Source organism: Zingiber officinale, chromosome 9B (genome assembly GCF_018446385.1).
Source record: "Zingiber officinale cultivar Zhangliang chromosome 9B, Zo_v1.1, whole genome shotgun sequence".
In the NCBI taxonomy this organism is placed as follows: domain Eukaryota; kingdom Viridiplantae; phylum Streptophyta; class Magnoliopsida; order Zingiberales; family Zingiberaceae; genus Zingiber; species Zingiber officinale.
Genome location: NC_056003.1, coordinates 106,638,803 through 106,661,481, shown reverse-complemented (window position 1 = coordinate 106,661,481; position 22,679 = coordinate 106,638,803).

The following is a 22,679-nucleotide window of genomic DNA, read 5'->3' as shown; positions in this document are numbered from 1 at the left end:
AAACTACTTGCAGGAGTTCACCTTCACGTTGAAGCATCAATTCGGGAATCTCAATTGTGTTGCAGATGCTCTAAGTCGTTGTTCTTCCCTACTTATTACCATGAGCATTAGGGTTGCCGACTTTGGATCATTTTCAGATATGTATATTGATGATCCCTCTCTTGGCAAAATATTTCAAGAGGTAAATAATGGTCTTCACAATGACTTTATTTTGCACAATGGTTATCTATTTCGTGAACCATGATTATGCATTCCGGGCTATTCCTTGAGACAACACATTATCAATGAATTGCATAATAAAGGACACTTTGGTTGAGATAAGACATTAGCCCTCATCTCTTCCGACTTCTATTGGCCTAAGCTAACCAGTGATGTAGCTTATTTCGTGGACCGTTGCTTTGTCTATCAACAATCTAAGGGAATTCACACTAATGTTGGTTTGTATACTCCCTTACCAATTCCCGAAGCACCTTGGTACGAGATTAGCATGGATTTCGTATTGGGTTTACCTCGCACCCAACGGACTGCAAATTCTATTCTAGTTGTGGTGGACCGATTCTCCAAGATGGCTCACTTTGTGGCATGTAGAAAAACCATGGATGCGATTTGGATTGCCACCCTCTTCTTCAAAGAGATTGTGCATTTACATGGTATTCCGTAAACTATTACTTTAGATCGTGATACTAAATTTGTCAGTTAATTTAGAAAGACTTTATGGGGAAAGCTAGAGGTGAAACTAAACTTCAGCAGCGTCTATCACTCTCAGACGGTTGGTTAGACTGAGGTAATAAATCAGAGCTTAGGAAATCTTCTGAGATGTCTCATAGGAACCAAATCGAAGCAATGGGATCTGGTTTTACCTCAAGCAGAATTTGCATACAATAAATCAAAGAATAGGACCACTGGTTTAAGTCCTTTCGAAGTTGTTTACGGACAAAACTCATCTGGGGTACTAGATTTAGTCCCTATTTCGCGTCCAAGACAAGTTAACCCTGGGCCGGCTCAAGGCAATAGTGCATGACCTAAGCATATTATATACTGAACCAAATTATATATATCTATATATATATATATATATATATATATATATATATATATATATATATATATATATATATATATATATATATATATATATATTAAATATGAATATTAATTTAAAAATATATGAGTTTGGATATTAAATATTTAAAATTATGGCTAAAATAAATTTAGTGAAAATTTATATTCATCAATAATTTTAATTTTTTATTGTTAAAATTAGATTTAGTTGATATTTTATTTTATTTTTTATTAAAATTTGCTTCTTAAGTTTTAATTTTTTACTGATAAAAATTTAATTTACTAATCAAAATTAAATTTTATTTATAAATTTAAAATATTTATTGGTTATATTTAATTGATATTTTTTATAGAGTTTAGAGTTTAGGGCACTCATATTTTTAATAATTCTTCATTGATATTTACTAGCTAAATATTTTTGGCTAAATAAATTTGATTGATAATTTATCAATGTTAAAATTGATAAAAAAAAAAAAGACAGCTTTGTTTACGAAGCTCCCACTAATAAGGTATTCTGGGAATGGTCTAGTGTATGCAGTGATTATATTTATTACTTAAACTTATTACCTTTAGGTCACACAACAATAATTTTACCACTGCGTTAAGACTTTCCTTTATCAAAGACAAAATTGATTGATAGTTTTTTTTTAAATATCAATTAAAATCTATATTAATAATATTACAGTAATTTATTATTTGTTGTCAAATTAGTTAACATAAAATATTTTTTATTTTTAAAATTTAGTAATTAAGAAGTAAGGTTGGACTAAGATAAAGTTATTCTTATGCAGTCTAGTTGGTCACTACTTCCAATTGCATAAATAATCATTGATAATGTATAAAATTGTCCTTTTAAATTTTACTAATAAAATTAAATGTCTCTAATAATATTTTTAATATTTATTATTAAAAAATATTAAGATCATAATTTTTTCCACCTAGGGTCTTAAGAATGGTTGAGACGACCCTGGTTAACCCCAAGGCTGAGGAGATGGATGAGCATCTACGAGTTATTCATGAGTAAGTTAAGCAGACTATTCAAGAAAGCAACACCGAATACAAGATCAGGGTAGATCGACATCGACATCAGGTTGTTTTTGACGTTGGTGATATGGTTTGGGCTGTATTAACTTATGATCGTTTCCCTGTTGGTAAATACAACAAGCTCAAAGATCAAAAGATTAGACCTTGCGAGATACTAGAAATGATTAATGACAATTCTTACAGGTTGCGTCTTCTCAGTCATTTAAAAACTTCTGATGTTTTTAATATAAAACACCTAAGTCATTGTGCTCTGGAGTTGGATACACTCACCCTAAACTCGAGAACAAGTTCTCTTCAACTCCAGGCGATTGATGCAGGAGGAGATCCAAATTAGGTTATTCATTAATTTTTTAATTATATTTAATTTTATCCTAAATCTTATGAATCAAGTCATGTTAGTTAATTTATCCTAAATCTTAGGGAATAAGTCTAGTTGGTTATTTCTCTGTTTAGATTTTTTTTTTAGGGTTTTGAGAGCTATATAAACATATGCTTAGATGATATTTAGGATAAGTTATTTTGATATTGAATCAATTGGTTTCGCTTAAGCCACATTATGGCTACATGTCTTTTATTCTTCTATTCCCGCTCTTGTTTTTTCAAGAAGATTTTTTTTTTTAAAAAAGAAACCTAGCTTGGGCCATTTCTTATAGCATTATTTCTCTCTTGTTTTCTAATTAATTCCTCTAAAACATCATGTCCCAGAATAATCTATATTATACTCGGCGTCACAAAGCTTCTCGGTTGGGCTGAGAGGGCAAAGACACTATAAGAAAATTGAGATTTTACAACACTTAAAAGACAACGTTTTTTTTATAAAAAGCGTTGTCTTTTTTTTTTAACAACATTTTTAGTGAAAAGCATTGTCTATCTCTTTATTGTCTTACTAATAGATAACACTTTTTTTTATAAACAATTGTCTATTAGTAATTTTTATGAGTCAAAGATAACACTTTTTGAAAAGCATTATTTATTGATATTTTTTTTTAGTGTCTACGATAATATTTTTTTAAAAATATTATCTATTGTCAAGTTTTCATTTAAATCAAAGATGATATAAACTGTTGGATAAAATTAAAAAGTAGAAAAATCCTAAGTTTCACTCGGCACTCACTTTCTCCCGAATCTTTCTTACTGAACCCCACTCACGCGTAGTCTTCTCCTCTCGAATCCCTCTCACGCATACGTACTGGTCTCCTCATCTTATGCCCTCTCCGTCCAACCCTTCTCCGACAAACCTCTCTCCGTAAACCTCTCCTCCGAACTCCTCTCGTCTAACATGATACTCTGCCGAATCCCTCTCCCGCTGAACCTAAAATTTCCTAGCTCACCCTCGACATTTTTTTAAGTCAAGACCACAGGCAAAGTTTCCCCGCCTTATCAAACAGCAAATGCCCTAATCTCTTGCCTCCTTCGCCTCATTCACCCTCTATTCATACTGCCCAATCTCTTCGACACCACCTTCGTCAAGCGACAAATCCCGGCTCTAAGGCGATCGACCACTACAATCGACCCGTCTCTTCTCCTCCTTCGCCCCCGACTCAAGGTATTTACTACGATTCTATACGCCTTCGTCACCCTCTCCTCTACTCTCCTCGCCTCCCTATACGCCTTCATAACCCTCTCCGTCGTTTCCTCTGGCGTACGAGAGCTCCATGAGGCTATCGACGGTGCCCGTCGTTCCCAATTTCATGGTTGCCGCACTGTCCTCTTTGCCAACGAGATCCACCAGTTCTCTAAGTCCCAACAAGAGTCCTTCCTCCCCGTCATCGAAGATAGTTCCATCATTCTCATTGGTGCCACCACCGAGAACCCCTCTTTCCAGCTCACTACCTCGCTCCTTGCCCGCTGCAGCGCGCGTCCTCGCCCTCCAGCCCCTCAAACCGCAACATATCAAGGGTTTGCTCCACAGAACCATCTCGATTTTGATAAGGGCTTACAGTTCACAACTCAATGTCCAATGTCGGTTGCCCAAGAGGGCATCGACTTTCTATCTCTGCATTGCGATGTTGATGCTGTTGCACTGCCTCAGGCTGCATCATGCTACCAGGGCATGCCATTTTATTAGAATGCCTGAATGTACGTCTGTTTGGCTCAGTGTGTCTCTTACTTGCTCTTGCACCAAAATCAGTTGTTGTCTATCTAGCATACAAGGAAGCCAAGAGGGTGATAAGAGCGTCAACAGGGGGCAATGAGGATTGATGGGGTACCATTGCATTTAAGTAATGCACGAACGAAGCTGATGAAGGATATGCAATATGGCAAAGATTACATGTATCCTCCTGAACATAAGGATTGCTCATCACAGACATATTTGCCCTTGTCACTTCTTGGGCACAAGTTTCTTGATTGGGCTCCATATGATGAAAAGCAAGAGTGAAGCAGGGTACGCCTACAATTGCACATTTTCCATAGATTTAAAATTTTGGTTTATAGATAGCTTTTGGAATCTGCTATGGATTATGTTCATTTTGCTGGAAAGATCTGATGCCAACATTTTTTTGGACTGGGGTAATTGAGAATATTTAAACTCAGGATCCTTCACTTGGTTTGAATATAAATAATGATCAATCTTAGTTGTTATACTGCTTTTGTGGCTACTCATATTTACCACTAGTGGGAGACAACTTCCTAATGATGGCTTCTCTCCTAATGAATAGTTTATGATCATAAGATTACAAAATAGTTATCGAGTATAGCAATCTGGTTATATGATAGAAGTAAAATAGATTGTTCTCTTCTTATATTAAGTAATGCAGATGGATGCTCCCATGGCAGTTGCTTTCTGATTGATTCTTGAGAGAGTTCTTGGTGTGATTTTCTAATTTGAATATACCACCATAACATAGTTCTATTTAGAAGCTCATTATATAAGAACTTACAAACCTGTATGCCCATTTTTTGTTAAATTGTAGGAAATTAGTTTTCTTGTTGAACGTTGCATTTTATCTCTTCTATTGTTTGATTATCATAGAAAGTTTTTTGTTTGATCAAATGCAAAAATTTAAGCGTATAATGAGGGAATTGCAAGGAGCTATAGTCGTTGGTTTGGGTTATAGTGGTCTCATGCCACATGCCACTTCTTCTAAGGCATTATAATTTTTTATTTCATGTATATTGTTTCTATTAGTATTAGAGTTGGAGCAATCATGACGGGTTTGCATGAACCCAATGACATAAAAAAAGAGAGAGAATAATGTTATGTGAAATATTTTTGAAGGATGAAATAATAAAATGCTTTAAAAAAAACTACCGTAATGGTAGATGCTTTGGCTCCTTTATCACCAAATATAAATGTCGAGTAAGGGAAAGAAGTATGACAATGGCACACTTCTTGACTTATCGGTGTTACTATTTCCTTATAATTCTACAGGTTAATAAATCCAATCATAGTTTCTCCAACAGTGGCTGCAATAGGATTGACATATTTCAGTTTTGTTCCTCAAGTTGGAAATTGTGTGGAGATCAACATTCCTTTGATTTTATTGATTCTTATTTTTACACTGGTAAGAACTATGAAGCACTTCCTGGTAATTATGTAGAATGCTCCTTTGATTAGCAGTTTGCCCTCTGCAATGATTAAGCATCCTTTTGACATTCTTTTACTAATGTAGAGGATATATCTATAGAATGTTCATGAATATCTTGTCTTTACGATGTAATGGCAGTACCTCAAAAGACTATCCTTATTTGGGAACCATTTATTCTTCATTTATGTGGTATCACCTTTTGCCTCATCTTTTATTTTAGTTTACTTGATTAGACCTTTATAGCATCTAATACCGAAGTGTGGTTTCTTCCTCTATTATTAGGTTCCACTTAGTGTCGTCATTGTATGGACATATGCATCCTTTCTGACAATGAGAGGAGCTTACAACTACAAGGGTTGCAATTCAACTATACCATTAACTTTTTATTTTTTTACCATGTAGTTGGGTCACAATGAACAAGTATTTCAAAAAGATCAGATTTTAAACAATTGATTGGTATATATTGTGATCGTGTATTTATGCATCAATTGATAACTCTTATTATTTAGAAAACAAACTTACATGTCATTTAGCAAGGTATTTACCTTCTGTATATTTGTCTTTATGTTTAGTTGGTAGTTTTATTCCAGTTTACTATGTTCTAATGCATCAATTTCTTGACTTTTTTGGAAAAAGATCTTGACTTCTTGGATGATAGAAGCTGAGATTGTGGAAATTTCACATGTCGTTTGTTTATTCCTGTTGTCTTTCATTAGATGTTGAGATTATGGAAATTTTACATGCAGTGCCTTTTTAGATATTTTGAAGGTGAACAGAGGTATTCAGAAACTCTAGCTAAATATCTCGGGTATGGATGATTACAGGAGCAACAACTACATGTTGTGTGGCGCTGCATCTAAACCTCAGGGTGTGGCTGGGAAGTACTTCGACGAAGAACTATCAAGAAGACTTTGAGATTTAAGCGAGAAAATGGTTAAAGCCAATGAATAAAGAATATTCAAATTAAGAGGATAAATAGCATCTATCAAGATCCTTTAAGTTCATGCAATAAAATATAGTCGATTGGAGTAGTTTTGAGTGTCTCCTAATTAAAAAAAAAATTGTGTGCAAGTAATTATGTTTGTTATAAAAGTGTAAGGATGATAATTTGTATATTTATCTTGGTTGTTTATTTAATAATATGTTGTTGATTGAAGTAGATTCATTTTCATTTATCTCTTATTTGTCTTTGGCATTAAAAGACAATAGTTTAAAACCTTTTGTCTTTTGATAAAAAAGACAACGCTTTTTTATGCGTTGTGAAACTGTTGTCTTTGCTAAAAAAGACAATGTTTTTTTTGTGTTGTCTTTAAAAAAGATAACATTTGTTATGCGTTGTCTTTGCAAAATGATAACGCTTTTAAAGCGTTGTCTTTGCTATAAACAACAACGCTTTTAAAACGTTGTGTTTGAGCAAACTTTTAACAATAGTATTTTTAAAAATATTTTTTTAACCATATAGACAACGCTTTTAAAGTGTTGTCTATCAATTTTGTTCTTGTAGTGAGAAGAACCCTAGAGGTACGACAGTGAAAGGACACAAGAAGCCTGATGAATCTGAAGGTGTTCTGTTGCATAATGTAGTTGACCATGAAACTTCTCCAGGAAGGAGAGGAAATGAAATTTCAGAAGTATAGACTTTTCGCTATGCTGCTAAATTGAGTGAACTATTTGAAATCAATTCCTGTAGTTTGATAGATGATCCATACGAAACATTTACCTATTTTGTGTTGTGTATCTGGGATAAGTATATAAATGTGATTATAGCTTCAAGTGAAATATATTAAATTTTAGTTAAATTGGTTTTGGATTCATCTTAAGTTTAAAAGAGGATTGGAGCCAATTAAGCAATGCTCTTCTGATTCATCTTTAGAAATAACTAAAGAAAACCCTCTATTATCTTAATTATGCCCTTTTTACCAAGGATGAACACCGATGAAAAATGGATTAGATGAGAGTCAGTTGGAACAAGATTTCTTTACTCCTTGAGCAAGCTCTCTGGTCTTCTAGACTAGCCACTACCGCGGGCCGAACAACGAGCTCACAGTAGCCATGATCTCATAGCCAGGCCATTATGAGCTTGCGATCTCCTCGCTAACTCACGGTCTGGCTGTCGCGATCTTTTAAGCTAAAGCTATTGTGAGCTCACAAAAAGATAAATTGAATATGACTCAAAGCACAAAATTTGATGAATTAGAAGAGTGAACACAAAAAAGATAAGCAAGGGGATAAATTGAGCACGATAGATGAAAAAACGATTGATTTTTTTTTGTTACATTATATTATATTGTATATTGTTCATCTCTGATTAACTTTTCTAATCATTTAAAATTATTGAGCTGTAAAGAATTAATTCTTCAGTAGATAGCAGCGTTGTCTTCCTGCTCCATCCTGTCTCCAAATTGTGCTATCAAGCGGGAAAATGCAAATAATTTCTTCCTCACAAACAAAACTTAACTTTACCTCCAAATGCCTAAATTTAAGTGGTGGAATCTAGCTCTGAGGGCATAGTTATACTCAAAAAGTTTTTTAAGAGTGTAATGATCCTCATTTGAAGTAATGTTGAGATTTCTAAAACCAACTGTGTGTTTTTGCAAAAACTCATTAATAACCTTACAATATCTAAAATTTTAAAATCTTAATATGGTCTAAATTAGGAGTCTTAAGAATTTTTGATGGTGTTCATAAGTAAGTATGATAATCTTAGACCTTTTAATGAGCTAGCTTGTGCCAAATTATTTTAAGGATATGAAAAGTTAAAAAAAAAATCACATGTCTCAATTTAGATTGTGGAATCTAAGTCTAAGAATATGATTACATTTAAAAGGCTCCTAGGAGTATATAATTATTGTTTGAAGTGTTTCTGAGATTTTTAAGGCCATCAAGAAGTTTGATTAAAATTCACTGATGACCCTAAAGACATCTCAGAAATATTTGTACTCTTTATATCTTTAACATGAATTTTATAGCCTAAATAGAGAACTATGAATTTTTTTTTAATTAGCACAGCGAATTATGTAATGGTACTATCAAAGTATAGAAAATTTAGCAGTCGGTTGATGGATTATAGTCAATCGATCGCTGATCACAAATCTAGTAGACTGTTTATAGCAGATGGCGATTAATGAATGAGCAGTCGATTGCTGATAAAGGATGAAGTGTAATGGGTGTTTTCCAAATTCTAAAACCTTAATACGTGAAATAAGTAATATAGAAATCTGGATAGACAGTCCAGTAAAATGTATGTTGTATATATTTATTTTTAAAGTTGTTTCTCTTAAAAATAACTCAATTTGATAATCGAAAGGGATAAAAGGGTTTAAAAGGGCTTGGGCAACCATAAAAATTATATATATTATTTTTGGATCGGAGCGCAGCAAAATACATATACTAAATTATGGATCTCTTCACGGTACATATAATTTTACATAAAAATATACCTTGAATCTTCGATATATGTGAATGATATCACAAACAGATAAGAGCCCCACGTGTGACTCTTCTAGTGGTATTCACCCTCACTAGATCACGAATTTGACATGATTCGTTAGGTGCTAGTTTCTTGGATCGATAAAGTCTTGGAAGCACTATCGATCTCTTTCGATAAAAGAAAACAAAGAAGAAGTTGACGAGGGAGAAATGGAGAGTTGGAATTTTTCTTAAATCTTTCCAAGGATGGCTACTTATAGCTCTAAGGAATACAAAGAGTTAAGATCTCCATTAATTCTTCAATTATGATCTCCATTAATTAGGAAGATGAAGAATTATGACATCCATAAATTTTTCATTTATGATCTTTATTATGATGACTTTTCGAATTCTTCATTAATCATTATTACGATGACTCTTCGAATTCTCCATTAATGATCATGATTATGGCTATTCGAATTCTCTCATCTTTGGATCAAATAAATCCATATTTAATCTTGATCTTGACTAGCTTCCGATATTTCAGAATTAATTAATAATCCAACTAATTCTTATTTTGAAATAATCAATTGATTAATTTTATTGTTCAATAAAATAATCAATTATAAATAATATTCATATCCACGTGTTATGTGTGAAACCCTCTAAGTTTTATATATGAAGACCGTGTAAATCCATACACAGACTAAGGTAATCATCTAGCAATAGTTTTTAGTCACCCAATATGATAAAATTAATATTAGTCATAAAATATAAACCACCACGAACTGATTACTGTGTAATTTAATCTTTTCATCTAAGCATATATCTTAATTAATTCGATACATTATGCATTATTACTAAATTAATTATTTTACTTGATTTTCAAGATATAATAGACTCCTCTTGAATGATAAATCATTCTTCTTATGACCATGGATTTTGAGTCACTAATATCTCTATCAAATGACCAAGATGTTAACTCCTAATCCAAGAGAGTGATGAATCTTCTATTGACTCAACACTATTCTCTCTACGCTTTGTCATACACTCAACTACTATATTAATCACAATCTGATTAAAAACTACTTTTAACGGTATCAAAGTACATAATTTCACACATAAAATAAATGAAGGTCTCAAGTCAAAAGATCAGTTACACTCGTTCATAAAATGAATGACTAATGATGCTTAATATGTGGTTTCCTCTTAAGCAGGTCGTGCCCAGTGTACCTCTAAGATCAAGACACCCCTAAGTATAACTTGGATATCCATCCCTTGGTCTATCTCTACATAGTCATACTCAGCATTGGTCTAAATATCCATGTCTCTTTTAGATATCTATCCGATCAAGAACTATTTTCAGATTAATATATTCGTTAATCCGTGAAATTTTATAATTAATCATATACATAAAAAAAAAATAATAATTAATAATAAATATTTATCTTTATAAAATAATTATCTATAAAATATATAAAACTATCTTGACACATAAATACACGTACTAACAATTTCCTAAGTCTAAAATGATTAGTCCGTTAAAACGTTCTCAAAGGATTTACTTGACTTGTATTACTTTCTCACAACTATAATTTTAAACAATTTAGATCAACAAATATATAATAATTTAAAGAAAAGTCAAGTGAAGGATGAAACGGCGATGCGATAAACAACTTGAACTTTTCTTCTACTGCTGTCGTTGACGCCGCCTATAGCAAAATAAGTGGGGAAAAAAATGATACCCTCATTCATTATCATCTTAATTTTCATTAAAAATATTTTTAAAATAGAGTTTAATATATTTTTCATTTTACCAAGTTAATTAAAAATATTTAAATTTATTCAAAATTATTTTTATTTAATCAAGATCACTTTAAAATTATTATAATAATTATGATCTTATAGTAGTTAACCTAGTTGTTATAACACTTTTGATTCAGCTGAATAATTTTATTCGAGTTTAATAATTTTATTGAAAGTAAAATTCAGCGTGTATCTTGTGTTTTATTCTTCTCTTTTATTATTTTCGCTACGTACTAATATGTAAATAAGAACACGCTATTCATCCCCTAATGCCCCTAATGTACGTTCGATCCACCCTTCAACGTACGTTAAGAAAGTGCTATTCATCCCCTAACGTAGGTTTGATCCTCCCCCTAGGGTACAATTCAATCCGGCCACTCGCTAAAGATCTATTCTTTTGGGCATCACTCTATAGAAATTGTCCAATGTGTCGCAATCAAATAAATAAGAGAAAATGAAATAAGAATAAATATAAATATTAGTTTTCTTCAACCTCAAAATTTCCATCCAAAAAAGAATTATGTTTAGCATTATTTAGAAAAATAGACTTATCTCCATTTTTAAAAACATCATATTCTAGGTCGAGAGATACATCTATCATCTTAAACAATAATATCAATATTAAATATAAATTATTTTAATCATTAAAAGTTTGACATATAGTATTAAGATGCATAATTTACGTCATTTTCATAACTATTGTATAGTATATTTAAGATCTGTAAATTTGTATGAATAACTTATAAAATATGATCATTAGACTATAAAATTAACATAAAAATTATTCTTTTTTTTAAAAAAAAATTGTGGCACCATTTTTACCTTTTGACCAAAAGTTTTTCAAAGTAACTTCTCAACTAAATAATATTGGAGCAATCTAGATATCCTAATTTTTGATATTTAGATAAATATTTAAGTTAGATTTATTAGTATATTTAATATATATTATAAGTGTACAGGATATAGGTAAATAAGGAGAGTCCAAGTATGATCATGACAAAGAAAGAAAGTCTAAGGGTGAGTTTTGGCAGTGTAAGTCCAAGCATGTAGTCTTAGCAATATAAGTCCAAGTGTGACTTGGTAATGGATGAAATTTCGTAGGCGCGACCTCTTGGCAAAGGAAGACCTGACAATAAGGATAAGGTAGAAGGAAGCTCCAGAAGATAAGGCGTGAAGGATGGGGAGACATCCGAAGGACGTGAGGCTGATGAAGGAGGCTAGAAGGCTAGGTCTAGGTTGTGCGGGCAAGGACGAGTGCATGAGAGACTGTACTCAAGGTAAAATTTCAGTGTGTACTGTAGCAGTGTTGTAGTGTTACTGTATCAGTACTGTAGCGTTACTCTAGTGTTACTATAGCAATTGACTGGTGTTTTCATTAGTCGACTGGTAGTCGACTGTTGTCTTGTAATGGTCGAATTTCACTTAGGACTAGTCGACTGATGGTTGTACCAGTCGACTGGTGGTAAGAAACATAGTTAGGTGTTTCCTCTCGAGCTTTATTTAAGAGAGCTCGGGGTGCTTGGCCATGATTGACGAAAATAGAGATAGTTAACCCTTATTAGAGTCTCCAAAGCGCTCTTGTGTGCCTAGTGTGCTTGTGCGAGTTTGTGGCGAGGTTTCTCCACCCACAAGGAGCTATGTGAGCTAGCCGGAGGTTTTTCGAGGAGTCATCCACCGACGGATCGAGATCGTCTACCTTACGGGCTGTCGTGGAGTAGGAGTTTTACCTCTGAACCACATTAAATCAACGTGTTAGGTTTGCTTTCTCTTGTTAGTATTTATTTTTTGTATTCCGCTGTGCATACTAACCATTATAGGAAGCAAACGTTGGGTGAGCCGCTATTCACCCCCTTTAGTGGTTGTCAAGGTCCCAACAAGTAGTATCAAAGTGGGTCGCTCTTCTACGGACTAATCGCCGAGGGAGCAAAGTGCTAGAGAAAGATGGAGTCTGAAGGCCCTCTAGGATGGGATATCCGAATCCCACCTCCTATGATCGAGATGATTTCGAGTATTGGAGGAAGCGGTTGGAGACTTGGTTCAAATGGATTGGAACCAATGGATTGTGTTGGAGGAACTATTTGAAGCTCCAACGGACAAGAAGGGAAAGCATCTCCGGTCTCGGTATTGGACTGAGGAGCAAACGGAGCAATCGGAGGCGGGCAATGAGGTAACTAGAATTTTGATTAATTTATTACCTCTTAATTTGATATTGAATGTAGGTGAATATAAGAATACAAGTGACCTTTGGAAAAAGGTAATTGCGCTTCATGAGGATTCTACAAAACTCCAAGTAGTGGAAGAGCCCAAAGAGAAGGGCTCATTGGTCCAAGAGGAGAAGTACCAATTAGATGTTGACACGTGTTCAACATCCGAGGAGGAGAAGGAAGATAAGGAGGTATCATCCACATCTTCAAGGGAGGAAGAAGTGGAATCATTCACATCTTCAAGAGAAGAGGAAGAAGAGCAATCCAAGGAATAAGAGATCTTGTAAGCTCAACCCTCCACCTCAACTATCAAGAAGAGCACAAAGGACCACATCAAATGCTTTGAGTGTGGTAAGATAGGGCACTACAAGAGTAGATGTCCTTCACTCAAGAAGGTAAAGGTTGTAAACCCTAAACTCACTAAAGTTAATTTAGAAACTAATGTGAGTTGTAGGAAGAAGAAGGAGAAGAAGCACATTAGGTGCTTTACATGTGGTGAGTGGGGTCACTACCACACAAAGTGCCCAAGGAGAGGAGAGCTCAAGAAATTGACGCACTTGAAGAAATGGGAAAAGAAGAGGAGATCAATTCAAGGAGGAGCTTTAAAGGTAAAAGGGAAGGTAATCCCTATTTTAAAGTTTAATCCAATCTCTAATTCTTATATGCTTGTTAGAAATAATATAGATTATTTACCCAAGCATAATCATGGATTTAGTACAATTATAGGAGTAGGGTTAACATGGTAGATAACCCTAGGAAATCATGTACTAAGGGTAGGCATAATAAGACTTGAACCACTTTTCTTAAGGGAAGGAAAGTGGGTGAAAACTTAAGCATAAATCCCAAGAAGGGGAGACATATGCCTAAGAAAGTGGATGGGTCTAGGGATGTCCAAGGTGGACATGTTAATTCAAGGGTTAGAATCCTAGAATTAGAAAATCAAGCCTTGAAGGTAAGGCTTGAAAAAATGGAGAAAGTCCTAGATATGTTTATTATTGGACCTAGAGGACTTGACATGTGTTTGGGTGATCAAAGATCCAAACGTGTCAAATTGGGTCCCTCTCATGCCAAGCGGAGGTCAAGTGCTAGGGTGACACATGACATTAGTAAGAGAGGTGTGACAAAGGACAAGGGAGAATTATCCAAGGCCAATAAGAAGGAATATGCTAGGGTGACATATAATTATGGCAAGGATGAGGTGTCTAAAGTGAAGGACAAGAAGAAATTAATCAAAGACAAAGTGTCCAAGGTTAAGAAAATCATGTTTGTAGGCCAAGTGTCACCTATGGTACACCATGTGGGTGTAGCCATAATGGTGAGTCACGAAAAGAGGTGACTAAGGTTAAGACTCCTAAAGTTAAGAAGAGCCTCTAGGACCCATGGTAGATGGGTTATCAAATGTGCCAAGTGGTTAAGAGACAGACTTAAGTCTCTAACCTAGTGGGTTGACATAATTGGGATGTGTTTCATGCATTGAAATGTGAATTGGGTTCATATTGCATGGAAATTAGTTTTTGATGTATAGATGACATATAAACTAATGCTATGGATGCATTATGGTTTAGTATGGGAAGATACATCAAGAGGAACCCAAAACTAGGATTTTAGGTCATGGTTCAATTGAACCATTTAGCTAATTTTGAATTTTGCATCAATCTTAGGATCTGTGATAAATATATTTTTTTATATATTTTTTTCAAGTAGATATGAATAAAATAGACCTCTCCAAAAAAATCTGAGATTTTTTGGAGGTCTATGAAATTTTTGGCACATTTCTGAATGTGGGTCAGAAAGGATGATTTTTACCAAAATAGAGTACCTGTCGACTAGTAATAGTAATTTTGAGAACAAAATGTCTCTGTAAGCTCATTTTGACGATGATAGTCGATTGGGACTTATGACAGTCGACGATACAGTCTGTAAATATTTTTCAGCATTAGAAAATGACCAAAAAAGTAGTGAACATGTATGTAATCTTATGGAGGATTAATACATGATGTTTATGGTCATTAGAGGTCAAAGAGTCCAATAATTAAAATATTGTTGGAGCTCTTTTTGATGTATGGAAAAGGGGAAGAAGTTTAGGTTTAAGTGGAAAACCTACACACCTTTGCAAGAAATCCTAGCTTAAGGGAGGGCTTAAGTGAAGGGGGAGTGATTGCTCATTTATTGGCAGAGGGGGAGAAGTTTACCTTTGCAGGAAATCCTAGCTCAAAGGGGGAGCTTAGGTGAAGGGGGAGCCTAAGGTTTGGTTTCATGACATATGCATGAGTAGATATCATGTTGATTTACATTGTTATTGCATTTATGTTTTCCTAAATTAAACAGGTTGTTAAATATCAAAAAGGGATAAATTGTTAGAGTAATCTAGGTACCCTAGGTTTTGATGTTTGCGCAAAGTTTTAAGTTAGGTTTATTGTTGTATTTGATATGCATTGTGAGTGTGCAGAATACAGGTACAACAAGGAGAGTCAAGTGTGATATTGGCAAAGGAGGAAAGCCCAAGGGTGAGTCTTCCCGATATAAGTCCAAGCATGTAGTCTTAGCAACGTAAGTCCAAGTGTGACTTGGTAATGGATGAAGTCCCGAAGGCGCGACCTCTTGGCAAAGGAAGACCCGACAACAAAGACAAGGCCGAAGAAAGCTCCAGAAGGTAAGGCGTAAAGGATGGGGAGACATCTGAGGGACGCGAGGCTAATGGAGGAGGCTAGAAGGTTAGGTCTAGGTTGTGCGGGCAAGGATAAGTGCATGAGAGACTGTACTCAAGATAAAGTTACAGTGTGTATTGTAGCGTTACTACAGCAGTCGACTGGTATTTTCATCAGTCGACTGATAGCCGACTGTTGACTTGTAACGGTCGAATTTTACTTAGGACTAGTCGACTGATGGTTGTATCAATCGACTGGTGGTGGGAAACACAACTAGGTGTTTCCTCTTGAGTTTTATTTAAGAGAACTCGGGGTGTTTGGACATGGTTGACGAAAATAAATGTGGTTAATCCCTATTAGAGTCTCTAAAGTGCTCTTGTGTGCCTAGCGTGCTTATGCGAGTTTGTGGTGAGGTTTCTCCACCCACAAGGAGCTACGTGAGCTAGCCAGAGGTTTTCTGGGGAGTCATCCACCGACGGATCGGGATCTTCCACCTTATGGATAGTCGTAGAGTAGAAGTTTTATTTCCGAACCATGTTAAATCAATATGTTAGGTTTGCTTTCTCTTGTTAGTATTTATTTTCATATTCCGCTGTGCATACTAACCATTGTAGGAAGCAAACGTTGGGTGAGTCACTATTCACCCTCCTCTAGCGGACATCAAAGTCCCAATAAATAATTCTTTTAAAGTTTATCATCCTATGGAGGCCAACGATCGATCATCTTGCTAAAGATCTATTCTTTTAGGCATCATTACATATAAATTATCAAATGTGTCATAATCAAATAAATAAATAAGAGATAGTGACATAAGAATATTTTTTTCTTCTACCTCACAATTTCCATTTTAAGGAAGAATTATGTTTGGGATTATCTTTTTTAAAGCAATTCTATCGATCCATCACCGAGACAGATTATACTACTATGAGATTAGGATTATCATGGTAAGAATGTAAACTATTAGGTGTATTTACAGGTCTAACTATCTTCCTTTTCTTTACTTGTGCCTTGTTTAATCTGAATCTATTTATTGCAGACTCAATGTAAGGGTACACTATAAAAAAAATATAGCAATATTGACGGAAATACTGACGGATTATATAATTTGTCGGTGATTATTTCCATTCCCGAAGAAATTTTAATTCCATTGAGAAAAACCCTAAGTTACCAATGGAATTTATACTCCGTCGGTAAACCCAATTTATTTGGGGTAACTTAGGGTTTTTTCCTGATGAAATTTTAATTCCGTCTGGAATTTGCTTTGGGTAATCGACAGAATACTAATTTTGTCGGTAATGTCGGGTCAAAAGCGGCACTTCACTTTTTTCCCATGCGCGGCAGTTTCTCTCTCGTTTTCCTCGATCACAGGTAAACGAGGCTCCTCTCCCCACCTTTCTCCTTCTTTCCAACGTAGGCGATCTTTGTGGTGGCTAGCAGCTGCCCGCTGGCAATCCCGCGTGGGCCACCAGTTGCTTGCTGGCAGCTGTACTGGCCGCCAACTGGCGGCTGTACTGGCCGCCAACTGGCGGCTGTACTGGCCGCCAACTAGCGGCTGTACTGGCCGCCAGCGGCTGCAAGCTGCCTGCTGTGCCATCCTGTGCCAGCCCCTAGCACCTGCTGTGCTACCGGTCTGTGCCAATTAGTAACATCAGTTCCTGCTTTGAATTTGTCATTTTTTGTGATACATTTTAAGCTAAATTATTTTTATTTTATAAATAGATAGCTTTATTTAACATGGTTCAATTTAGATGTGTTGGTGCAATATCCGTAGGTCAAGGTTGACTTGGTTGACTAAGTTTGAGTTGGCTCAAGCTTGAGTCTTTATGTTTGAGTTTCGATGTTTGACAATACATGGAGACAATATATGGAGATTGCACGTGCAATTGTTCATGTGGGAGATTGTTGGTACAATTCCCTTTTTGGTCAAGGTAGACCAGTTCAGATGTGAAGGAGAGTCAAGTAGGTCAAGGTTGACTGGATACTTGACTGGAAAATCCTGGTGAATGAAGCCACGTGAAAGTTCTAACTAGGAGGTTAGGCAGAGAAGAAAATCCTGGTAAGTGAAGCTAGGTGAAAGACCTAGTGAGTAAAATTAGGCAGTATTAAAGTCCCGGTGAGTGAAGCTGGGCAATTGGAAAATCCTGGTGAGTGAAGCCAGGTGAAAGACCTAGTGAGTGAGCTAGGCAGTACGAAAGTCCCGGTGAGTGAAGCTGGGCAATTGAAAAATCCTGGTGAGTGAAGCCAGGTGAAAGACCTAGTGAGTGAAGCTAGGGAGTACGAAAGTCCCGGTGAGTAAAGCTGGGCAATTAGAAAATCCTGGTGAGTGAAGCCAGGTGAAAGACCTAGTGAGTGAAGCTAGGCAGTGTGGAAACTCCTGGTGAGTGAAGTCAGGTGAAAGTCCTAGTGAGTGAAGCTAGGCAGAAGGAAAGTCCTGGTGAGTGTAGCCAGACAGATGAGAAGTCCTAGTGAGTGAAGCTAGGCAGAAGAGAAGTCCTGGTGAGTGAAGCCAGGCAGATGTGAAAGTCCTAGTGAGTGAAGCTAGGCAAAAGGGAAGTCCTGGTGAGTGAAGCCAGACAGATGTGAAAGTCCTAGAGAGTGAAGCTAGGCAGAAGGAAAGTCCTGGTGAGTGAAGCCAGACAGATGTGAAAGTCCTAGTGAGTGAATCTAGGTAGAAAGAAAGTCCTGGTGAGTGAAGCCAGGAAGATGTGAAAGTCCTAGTAGTGAAGCTAGGCAAAAGAGAAGTCCTGGTGAGTGAAGCCAAGCAGATGTGAAAGTCCTAGTGAGTGAAGCTAGACAGAAGGGAAGTCCTGGTGAGTGAAGCCAGGCACGGGAAATCTAGGTGGATCAAGGTTGATCGGACACTTGGTGGAGATAAGTCCAAGTGGGTCAAGGATGACCGGACACTTGGCACGAAGAGAAAAGTCCAAGTGGGTCAAAGGGATTGACCGGACACTTGGTGAGGGAGACCTAATAGGTCAAGGGTGACCAGATGCTAGGCATGATGTACCAACAGGTCATGGTTGACCGGATGTTGGTTTAGGGGACTTTGGACTTGGTTTTGGGAAAAAACCATGAGCTGCATCCGATCGATTGGCTCATGCCAAATCGATCGGTTGATCGATTGGGCGAGTCCCCGCGACAAGCCTCCTCCCAATCGATCAGTGGATCGATTGGGGAGAAGTGTCGCGAGAACAGAAAGCATCCCAATCGATCGGCCTGGGTTCTCGCGCGATGAGTCCTGGATCGACCGGTCGATCGATCCAGGCGATTTCCAAGAGCATAGAGGCACTCTGGATTGATCGGTCGATCGATCCAAAGCCTCCCCAATCGATTGGGAGCAATCCAATCGATTGAGATTCGACCGTTGGCGCTGGATAAAGACGTTGGCGTACGATTTCTTCGTAAGAACTTCATAGATCTTCTTCGGCTTTCTTCTCCACGCCTACAGCGACCTCTCCACAACTCTCACCGCCAGTTCTTGAAGATTCTTGGAGGCTTGTGCTGGTGCACGTCCAAGTCAAGAGGCGAGGAACAAGTTAGGGTTAGGGTTTTGTTAGAGTGTATACTAAAAGCCTAGCTTTTGGTATAAACATTTATCTAGAAATAAGAATCACATTGGTCAAATGTCTACATTTATGATAAATGTAGTTGCTCAATTAATTTATATTGTTGATAACATGGTGTGTTGTGTCACATACAGAAGATCATGTTATCGGTTCCTTATAAATTATAAACAGTAGCTCACGACCAAGATGGAAAGGAACAAACCATTGGAAGGTCGTAGTGTAATTAGGTATTAGTTTATCTTAACTATATAATTACACTAGTACACTTAGAGTGTATTGAGTATGACCATTTGAGGTCGTTCCTTTTATACTGACTTTATAAAGGAACAAAGACCTCAGTTATTATGGAAGTGTGTGCTCTTAATCCTAATATAATAACAAACACATATATTTGATATTTATTTCTTTAATTTATCAATGGGTGAGATTTAGTTCTATAAATCAATAAGCCTGATAAGTTGGGAAATGATATCACTTATAGTGTGTGTTGTTGATTATAGAAGGAAACTGTGTCCTAGTGATCTAGGTTGAGAATGTCCCCAAGAGGAGCTCATAAGGATTGTCATGTTAAACCCTGCAGGTGGACTTAGTCCGACATGACGATGAAGTTGAGTGGTACTACTCTTGGAGATAGATATTAATTAAGTGAGTTGTCAGTAACTTACTTAATTAGTGGACATTTGTTATCTTAAACACGGGGAGACTAACACACTCATAATAAGAAGGAGCCCAAAAATGTAATTTGGGATTGGTGCGGTAGTTCAATAATAATTCTTTAGTGGAATGAATTATTATTGATAAAATTAAGTTGTGTGTTCGGGGCGAACACGGGATGCTTAATTGTATCGGGAGACCAAAACCAATTCCTCCTCTCGGTCCCTATCGTAGCCTCTTAATTATAGAGTACTATACCCACCTATACCCACCTTCTTACCCATCCTATAGGGGGTCGGCCAAGCTAGCTTGGAGACCAAGCTAGGGCCGGCCATGTTTTGGTTCATGGGTGAATTCATGTGGCCGGCCCTAGCTTGAACTCAAGCTTAGGTGGCCGGCCCTATTAAAATAAAAAGGAATTTTATTTTTTAAAATTTTCTTATGTGGATAACATGATTTAAAAGAGAGTTTAAAAATTTAAATCTTTCCTTTTATAAGATTCTACAAAAGATTAAGAGAAGAGTTAAATCTCTTACCTTATTTGTAGATTAAAAGGTTGATTTTAATTTTGGTAAAAACTTTCCTTTTAATCATGTTCATGATTTAAAAGAGATTTTAAAAATTAAATATCTCTTTTATAAAGCTTCTACAAAGATTAAGAAAAGATTAGATATCTTTCCTTATTTGTAGATTGGAAGAGATTTTAATTTTTAAAGATAACTTTCTTTTTATCCACATATTTAAAAGAACTATTTTAATTTATAAAATTTCCTTTTTATTGACCATCATGAAGGGAAAAATTATTAGAGAAATTTTTTATAAAATTTCTGGAAACAAATTAGGAAAGTTTTAATTCTTGATTGAATTAAATTTCCTTTGCTTGGTTTAAATTGGCCGGCCACATTGTTGATGAAAAAAAATTATTTTCCTTATCAATGGCAAAAGAATTAAGGAAATTTTTATTTAAATTTCCTTATTTGCCAAGGCCAAGGATTATAAAAGAGAGGGTAGAGGTGCCTTCATGGCTAACAACTCTATTATTTTTCCTCTCTCTTTTTCTTCCTTGGTGTGGCCGGCCATCCTCTCCTCCTTTCTTCTCTTTGATGGCCGAACCTCATCCTTCTTGTGGAGACGCATATGGTGGCCGGATCAAGTTTAGAGAAGAAGAAGAAGAAGGAGAGAAAGAAAGCTTTGTTTCTAGCATCCCTTGGAGCATGGTGGTGGTGGCCGAACCTCTTCATCCTAGAAGAAGTTTTGATGGCCGAAACTTGCAAGGAAGAAGAAGGTGCTTGGTGGTTCTCATCTCGGAAGATCGTTGCCCACACAACGTCCGATGTTAGAAGAGAAATACAATAGAAGATCAAGAGGTCTTTCTAAAAGGTATAACTAGTATTTTTCCTTTCCGCATCATACTAGTTATTTTTGGAAATAATACCAAATACAAGAGGCATACGATTCTAGTGTTTCGAATTTGTTTTCGATATAGTGTTCTTTTATTTTTCTTTTCCTTGTGATTTGATTGTTCTTTTCGGTTGACCTAAAGTTATTTTAGGAAATTAAATATTAGCTTTCCATAAAAGGTTTTATCTAGTCGGTGGTGGTTGCTCCCATATCCAAGAAGGCCATGTGCCTCGCCACGTCAGTACTGGGAACCAATTATGGAAATTAATATTTAATGGAATTAATAACTTAAGGTGATTTGGGTCGAACGTGTTAAGTTCCGCAGGAGACCCAAGTCAAAACCTAAAAGAACGAATAGATTAAGTTTTGGATCAAACGTGTTAAGTTCCGCAGGCGATCCAAAATTTAATTTAAAAGAACACATGGTAGCTAGGAAAAGGTTCAGACCTTTGTACAAAATTTTTGTACAGTGGAACCTCTAGGTTTTCCGAGTAGCAACCAACAGGTTTCGTGTGCAAACTTGTAAGATCTTATTGCATTTTGTTTCCCTTTCCTTTCTTCTTGTACTGAGAGCTTGTAAGGCTTCTCTGCCTTCAGTAGTTACCGTAAAGGAGTATTTTTCATAGTGGAGGGTGCGTGAGTGTGTGGATCCTTGGACTAGTCACCTCTTCTTGAGGTGGATACCAAGTAAATCTATGAGTTAGCATTGTAGTGTATTATTTCTTGTATTTTCTGCTGCACATCTTAACAAGAAGCAAGCAACGCTGAGCACGAGATCGCGCCGAGCTATTCACCCCCCTTTAGCTACATTTCGGTCCCAACAAGTGGTATCAGAGCAAGGTTGCTCTTCACCAGAATCATCGCCAGAAGGGGCAAAAAGCTAGAGAGTGAAGAAGTTGGAGCAATTCTACAAGTTGAAGACTTCATTCAAGAAGCTCAACTTCAAATGGAATTCCAAGATGGACTTAGATTCGATACAAGGGTGCTTCCACCGTTCACAATGATGATCTTTGATCTTTGGAAATCAAGGATCGAAAATTTCTTGATGGTGGAGATAGAGCAATGGTTTGCTCTCATGGAAGGCTTCGAAGCTCCAACAAGTTCAAAGGGCAAAGTTCTCAATAGAAACAAGTGGAGCCAAGAACAAATTCAAAGGAGCGAGGCAAATGATAAAGTGACCAAGCTTTTGGTCAATCTATTACCTAGCCACATTTTGGAGCAAATTGGATAATTCAAAGATGCCAAAGAGTTATGGAGCAAGTTGGCCAAACTTCATGAAGAACCTTTCACTGTACCAATCCAAGAAAAATCCAAAGAGGGCGACTCATTAGAGCAAGATCAAAAGGAAGAGGATTT